Source organism: Plecotus auritus (assembly GCF_963455305.1).
Source record: "Plecotus auritus genome assembly, chromosome: 9".
NCBI lineage: Eukaryota > Metazoa > Chordata > Mammalia > Chiroptera > Vespertilionidae > Plecotus > Plecotus auritus.
The window spans coordinates 53,773,718-53,781,537 of NC_137783.1; positions in this window are offsets into that span (position 1 = coordinate 53,773,718).

A 7,820-nucleotide genomic window follows, 5' to 3' on the forward strand; every position below is an offset into this window, starting at 1 on the left:
CTTTCCTATCACAAATCCTTAAATAAGTAGATTTTAAAAACAACAAAAAGGGATATGTTACTGAAATATTTAAAAATGAAGTTCACTGAACTTGAAGAGGACAGTTGATTTTTATATCTTTTTATCTGATAAGTCTGACTAAACTAATTGTTTTCATTTTCAGTAACAAAACATGTAACAGATATTTCTTTCAGTTAATATTAGTTCTTAATATTCCATTTATTATAACTTTTCATTCCATCGATAAAGCAGAAGAAAAGACTTTAGCACAGATTTTTTTTCCCAAATAATGAAGTGGCTATATTAATTTCGTTTAAAATCCCATCACTGGAAAACTCTTCATTTACTCATACATCTACACATCAAAATATTTTAAAGACTTAAAGTTACATTTCTAGTAAACTTAAATGAAATTATGTTTCGAACAATGACTTGATGGACTTGAAATTTGCTGAAACTCTCTCACAACAGTGAAACCTTGTATTATTATTTAATGACAAAAAAATTAAAATATAGGAAGATTTGGATTATATCAACAGTTCGAATAAAATGGTGAACTTAAAGGGGAATTAAAAGTCATTTTGGTCAGCTCCTTAAAGTAATAAATGAAAATCTTGTGACTCAAAGAGCAGAAATGACTGTCCAATTATGCCAGCCAAATGGAGGAGGCAAAAACCAGCATTCAGGTCTTCTAACACTCAAGCTATTGCTTTTTCCATTTTAAATTGTGCCAACAGTATGAGATTAAAAGAAAAAAGAAAAATTTTAAAAACCCACACTCTAGGTCTGATAACCATTCATTACCTGTGGCATAATATATAATGCAGTACGTATCATTCAGACAAGATAATCTATTTATTCATCATCATTCAAATATATCCCTGGTTACTGAACTCCTCTGCATCCAACCTTGCATTTGTTTTTGTAACTTGACTTCACAGTGGGAGAAAAAAAACAATCTCTCCACTTTTTATATTTTTTTCTTAGTATACAATTCTTTTTTTCTCAATTTTAATTTTGTACTATTATTCTTTTTGTATTTTAGAGAGAGGAAGGAAGAGAAAGAAACATTGATATGAGAGAAAAACATCCATCGGTTGCTTCTCACACATGCTCCAACGAGGGATCAACCTCACCACCTTTTGGTGTACAGGTCCATGCTCCAACCAACTGAGCCACACCAGCCAGGGCAAGTATACTGTTCTTACTGATCACTTAACATCAATTGTCTAGCCTTTTAGATCAAGTACAATGTTGGATGATGTAGAAATTTGAAAATTGTATATAGGTAGTGGACACTTAAACCAACAGATGTGGGTTACCTATTGGTAATGTGACTTTGAATGAAAATCTCTATTTCTCTAAAATAGTTATTTTTTAAGAATCTTAGAGGAGTGAAATGAGAAACTATGTAAAAATAATTGACATAAAATATGTGGTAATGATGTTAATTTTCTTTGTTTTTAGTACATTTGTCCTCAAGGTAATATTTTTACCATGGTCAATGATAAATGATCTCCCATATAGTTTTGTTTAATAGGATTAGGAGCAAATATTTTCTGAATTGTTCATATATATACATATATATATGAACTAAGTTAATATTCATCTTTGTCTTGTAACAGAGAAACCCACACCTGAAACTTATATATTCATGTTGGCCAATAAATTTAATAAATAAATAAATTTTTAAAAATTCACTTTTAAAAACATCTGTAACATAGATACTGTCTAACTCACAGATAGGGGGATGGCAATTCCAGTCTGAAACTTATATAAACTGAACTGAAGAAATACCTAGAAACATATAGTTTACTTAAGCTGAATCAAGAAGACATAGGAAACAAATAGCTAATTATGCATTAAAAAGTTTTTGTTTCAATTCTTTGTTAAAAGTATTACATATCTCCCCCTTTTCCTCCCATTGACTTCTCCCTGCCCCCCCCACCCCCTCATCCAGGCCTTCTCCCCCCTGTCTGTGTCCATTGGTTATGCTTATATGTATATGAGTTCTTTAGTTGATCTCTTACCCACTCCTCCGCCCACCCTCCAGTGCCTTTCCTCTGAGGTTTGACGGTCTGTTCAGTGCCTCTATGTCTCTGGATCTATTTTTGTTCATCAGTTTATGTTGTTCATTATATTCCACAAATGAGTGAGATCATGTGATACTTATCTTTCTCTGACTAGCTTATTTCACTTAACATAATGCTCTCCAGGTCCATCCATACTGTTGCAAATGATAAGAATTCCTTCTTTTTTACAGCAGCATAGTATTCCATTATGTAGATGTATCAGAGTTTTTTTAACCCATTCATCTACTGATGGGTACTTGGGCTACTTCCAAATCTTGGCTATTACAAATAATGTTATTGCAAATTTTGGCTAATGTAATTAATGAACACAGGGGTGCAAAGAACTTAGGGAAAGAATGGATGAATCAATGAGAACTTGACCCTTAGACAATAAATATAAAAATTCCATAAAAACCATAAAAAAGAACCAATCAGAAATCAAGAATACACTATCTGAAATGAAGAATACACTAGAAGGAATAAACAGTAAGTAGGATGAAGCACAAGGTTGAGTCAGCCCTTTGGAAGACAAGGTACAAAAAACACCCAATCAGAGCAGCAAAGTAAAACTAAATATATATATATATATATATATATATATATATATATATATATATATAAATTAATATAGTTTAAGGGACATTTGGGACAACATGAAGCATAATAACATCCACATCACAGGAGTACCAGAAAGATCAGAGAAAGAACAGAGAAGGGACTGAGAACTTAGTTGAAGAAATAATAACTGAAAACTTCCCTAATATGGTGAAGGAAAAAGACACACAAGTCCAGTAAACACAGAAAGTCCCAAACAAGGTGAACCCAAAGAGTCCCACACCAAGACACATCACAATTAAAATGGTAATGGTAAAAGACAAAGAGAGAATCTTGAAAGCAGCAAGAGACAGTTATTTACCTACTAGAGGCCCGGTGCATGACAATTCATGCACTGGAGGTGGGGTCCCTCAGCTCGGCCTGCCCCCTCTCATAGTCCGGGAGCCCTCAGGGACGGGAGGTGACCCGGTGATCAAGGAAAGGCAACACACCATCACACCTCTGCTGCTGCCACTGCTGGCAGCGCAAGCCTCAGCTAGCCCTGGTTACCTGGCCCTGGGCAGCTGGGCAGCCGCCATCCGAGGCTTGCCTGCACCTCAGGCTGGCCCGGGGCAGCTGGGCAGCCATGATACAAGGCTTGCCTGTGCCTCGGACTGGCCTGGGCAGCTGGGGGGTTGAGGGGTCTGGGGGACTCCAGAGGCAGGCACGCGGAGCTGCTGTGCGCCTGCCACCCCGGTGGGGCTGAGGGAACTGGGCGCTGCCATCCGTGGCTGTGGGCACTGTTATCTTTGAGAGCATGGCAGTCAATTAACATATCCCCTCCTTATTGGCTGTGGGTGCCACCATCTTTGTGATGGTAGAGGGTCAATTAGCATATTCCCTCTTTATTAGATAGGATAAGGGAGCTCCCATGAGACTGTCAACTGATTTCTCAACAGAAACATTTTAGGCCAGAAGGTATTGGCATGAAATACTCAAAGTGATGAAAAGCAAGAACATACAACCAAGACTTCTTTACCCAGCAATGCAATAATTTAAATTTGAAGGAGAAATAAAGAGCTTCCCAGTCAAGAAAAAGCTGAAGGAGTTCAGCCACATTAATTTCCTACTGTTTATTTAACAACCATTGTGATTTTCTAATAAACTACACTAAAATCACTACAGCAGAGCTAAATTTTTGTACACAAAGGTGAATCACTTATTCTTTTTAATTTTGACAAGGAATTTGATATACTTAATGTAAAGGTTTTATGCAGGTAACTTTGTCTCATATTTATTAACTCAAATTTTAACGTCATTTGGTCCACAGGAGCTGCTTGTCACTAAACATTGCTGTAAGCACTGGAACTATTATTTTCAAGTCCCATTAAAAACGTAATTGTTTCAATCTTGCTAAATTGCTGTAAATGCTATAGAGACTTTAAATTGCATTTTAGAATTTTTCTTGAAGCAGCTTATTAGCAAAACAGTAGAATCAGCTTTCTTTATTTGTAATCTTTAGAGGAAAAAACACAGGGCATAAAATGCAAAAGAAATAGAAGTTATTCATCCCATTACACACCATCCATTCTCATATACAACCAATGTCCTGAATTGGAATGAATTTTGTTTCTGAGTGAGTGAATAAAATTGAATTTCATTATTTCCCCCCCCCTTTTTTTTTTTTTTTTTTTTGCATGTTAGACATCATAATAATGAAACATAATGATTAAAATAAAACTTGTAAAATACCCCTTTGGTTTTGAGTTCACACTGCTGGGCCCTTGCAGAGTGAAACCATTTAAGACTTTCCCTGTTAATTATTCTAAATGTTGTGTTCAACTAAATCTGCACTCATTATAACTTTCTGTAGAAGAGAATATTTTCATTGCCTCATTTTGTAGGAAGAAACTCAGATGAGTCCCTAAATGGGAACCAAAAGTGTTGGCACTTACAATTGAGGGGAAAAGTTATGGATAGACATTTGATTTGATTGTGTATGATTACAGATGGACAAAGTATGCTAAGGTTTTGACTTTTTCAAAAGGGATTAGTAACACAATGTAAGAGAGAAAGTATAAGAATAATTTTGCATATTGAAAAATAATCTATAACATTAACATACTATACTTTATTAGATACAAATATGCAACAAACATCTTTATTCACAAACATCATTATTTTCTTTCAAATTATTCCATTAGATAGTTACAGGAATAATATTAAGGAAAAACTTTAAAATTATTAAAATGTATTGCTAAATTGTATTCCCAGCTGCTGATTCCAGTGTAGACACAAAAATATGTAAAATTACAACAAGTTCCCTAAGGCTCTATATTTTTCTATTAAGTTTTGTTTTATCATAAATTAATACCTTACTTTATATTTTACATATATTTTTGATGGCTGGAAAAATTCAATATCTTCCCATTTATTTGATTTCACATTCATTTTTCATATACTAGTGATGCATTAATTAGAACCTATGATCCATTCCTCTCATACTTCTTTCTCTAGAATATGTATACTGAATTTATATGTCTATGTAGACTTACAGATGCATATAAGAACAACATGACTTCTGGGGCCATATAGTCCCAGTCATATACAGTTTTTAGTCCATAAATTCTAAGGTGGTGAAAAAAAGTATGTGTTTATCAGTGTCTAAAGCCCATGATTGAAAATAGATACATAAGAGGAGCTCAAAAAAACACCCAAAGACTAATGTGACTCGTATTTAAAACTTTTTTTATTCTATTAGCACTTAAATAAAAATTGTTTGAAGGTTATTTAAAAGCTGTCAGATTTAGCTGACTTGAGTCACACAAAAAAATGTTGGCTAAGCAGGGATTTAAATTTCTGGTACAGTCACCCATAACAGGACAGACAAAATTAGTCTAGGTAGGGAGAGGCACAAATGACAATCAGGAGGAAAATGGATGCTAAGTAAGAGTGAAAAATATATGCTAAAGATAAAAGATACCGTGTTTCCCCGAAAATAAAACATCCTCCGAAAACAAGACCTACTTACAGGTTTCCTTCTGAGTGAAATATAAGGCATCCCCCGAAAATAAGGCCCCAGGCTCTGTCTCAGAATGAAAATTAATTTACCGCAAACTGGTCGCTAGGGCCGCCCCGACTGGCGTCTAGCAACCAGTGACATTACGCGGAATCCTGACGTCACTGCTGTGTGGAGGTGGAGTGGAGGTCGGAGTGAGCGGTGAGCGCAGGGCGGGAGAGAGGAGGAGACTTTTGCAGATGCGTGTAGAAGAACAGGAGGATTAGAGCGGACAGGACGCGGCGAAGGTGGTGAGTGCTGGTCTGTCTCTGGTGACACTACCTGATGCTCACGGCCGCCTTCATGATGACTGAAGGTTCTCAGTCAGTGGCAGACCCTGCTCCAGCCCAGATCCAGGCCCCAGCAAGCCCAGTGACAGTCCCCAGGCAGGCCCCAGGGAGTAAATGTCTGATAAAGGAGTAGGGGGGATGTCTGGTGAAGGTGTTCAGTGGCACAGGGGTGGGGCAAGGGGGATCACTTAAAATGACACAGGAGGATCAGAGGGGGCAATCAAAATGACACAGGAGGATCAAAAGGGGTTACTAAAATGGTAATCCCCCCTCTGATTCTCCTGTGCCATTTTGATTCCCCCCTCTGATCCCCCCTGTGTCATTTTGAGTGATCCTTCTCCCCCCACCTTGATACCCCAATTCCTTTTTTTTTTTACCCCTAGAAATGAGCGCAAAAAGAAAAAGCTACTCCGTGGAGTACAAGAAAGGAATCGTGGAAGACTCTTGGGGCCAAAATCTTACTGCTTTCTGCAAAGAGAAGATGTTGAGTATCCGATTGGTCCGAAAATGGCAAGCAGAATATGGTAACCTCACTGAACAAGTGGACAAGGGAAATGCTAAAAAGCGCAAGTGTGGATCAGGTCGGCAACCATTATTTTCCAAGCTGGAAGACCTGATCTGTGAATGGGTTGTTGACAGGAGAGCAAAGGCTTTGGTTGTGAATAGGGCTCAGATGCAAGAATTTGCCCTTGCAATGGCACCACAGTTTGACATAGCCCCCGAAGACTTCAAAGCATCACAACACTGGCTGGATAATTTCCTTCAGCGAAGTGAACTGTCTTTAAGAAGATCTACAACATTGTTTAGGTTGGAAGATACTCAAGTTATTAAGCGAGCACTTGCATTCAAGTCCTTTATTGATGATGCTGACTTCTCTAAATACAATCTTTCCAACATGATTGCTATGGATGAAACTGCAGTGTTTATGGGCCAATCATCTCAAACAACAATTGAACAGCGGGGTGCCTCCTTAGCGTACATTCCCTCCACTGCTTACGAAAGTGCACGTGTTTCCTGTGTTTTGGCAATTCATCTGGATGGCACTAAAATCCCACCTTTAATCATTTCTAAGGGCAAGAAGGAAAAGATTGAACGTGTTTTGGGCGTTTTTATTCCTGAAACTGAAAAAGCCTGGGCCACACAAGCAGTTATATAAGGAAGTGGGTCGATTTAATGCTGCCGCTTGTTATGCGAGGGAACCAAAGAGGTCTGCTAGTCTGGGATGCAGCCAGCACTCACCTCGCTAAAGACATGAAGACATTTCTTCACAAAAGGAAAATAGATCAGATAATGATTCCCGCAGGAATGACGGCCTATCTCCAGACTCTTGATATTGCAATAAACAAGCCATTCAAAGACAATTTGCGCATGGAAATTAATGACTACATTGAAAATAGAATGGAGAGAAATCAGCGTGGAAACTTTGTGAAACCTAAACTGCAAGAAGTTGTGACTTGGGTGAAGAATTCATGGGAGAAAATCACTGACAGTTGCATTGCAAATACACTGCGAGCAGGCTACCTTGACAAGAAGTACTCATTTAAAGACAGTGCTATTGCTAAACATGAGAGATTTGGTCCACTGATTCTGAAAGAAATGGAGTCACAAGAAATTCACCAGGAAATTCAGGAATTGGATTGTTATGATGATGTTCCAGAAGATGATGACATGATTGTCATTGAATAAATGAGTAAATTCTTGATACTGTAGGATTCACAGTTTGTCTGGTTTGTGTTGACAACTACTGTATTACCGTACCGTATACAGGTAATAAATTTCCTTTATTTTCATTTAACAATAAATGTGTACCATATTCTTCTTCATGGAAAAATAAGACATCCCCTGAAAATAAGACCTAGCGTGTCT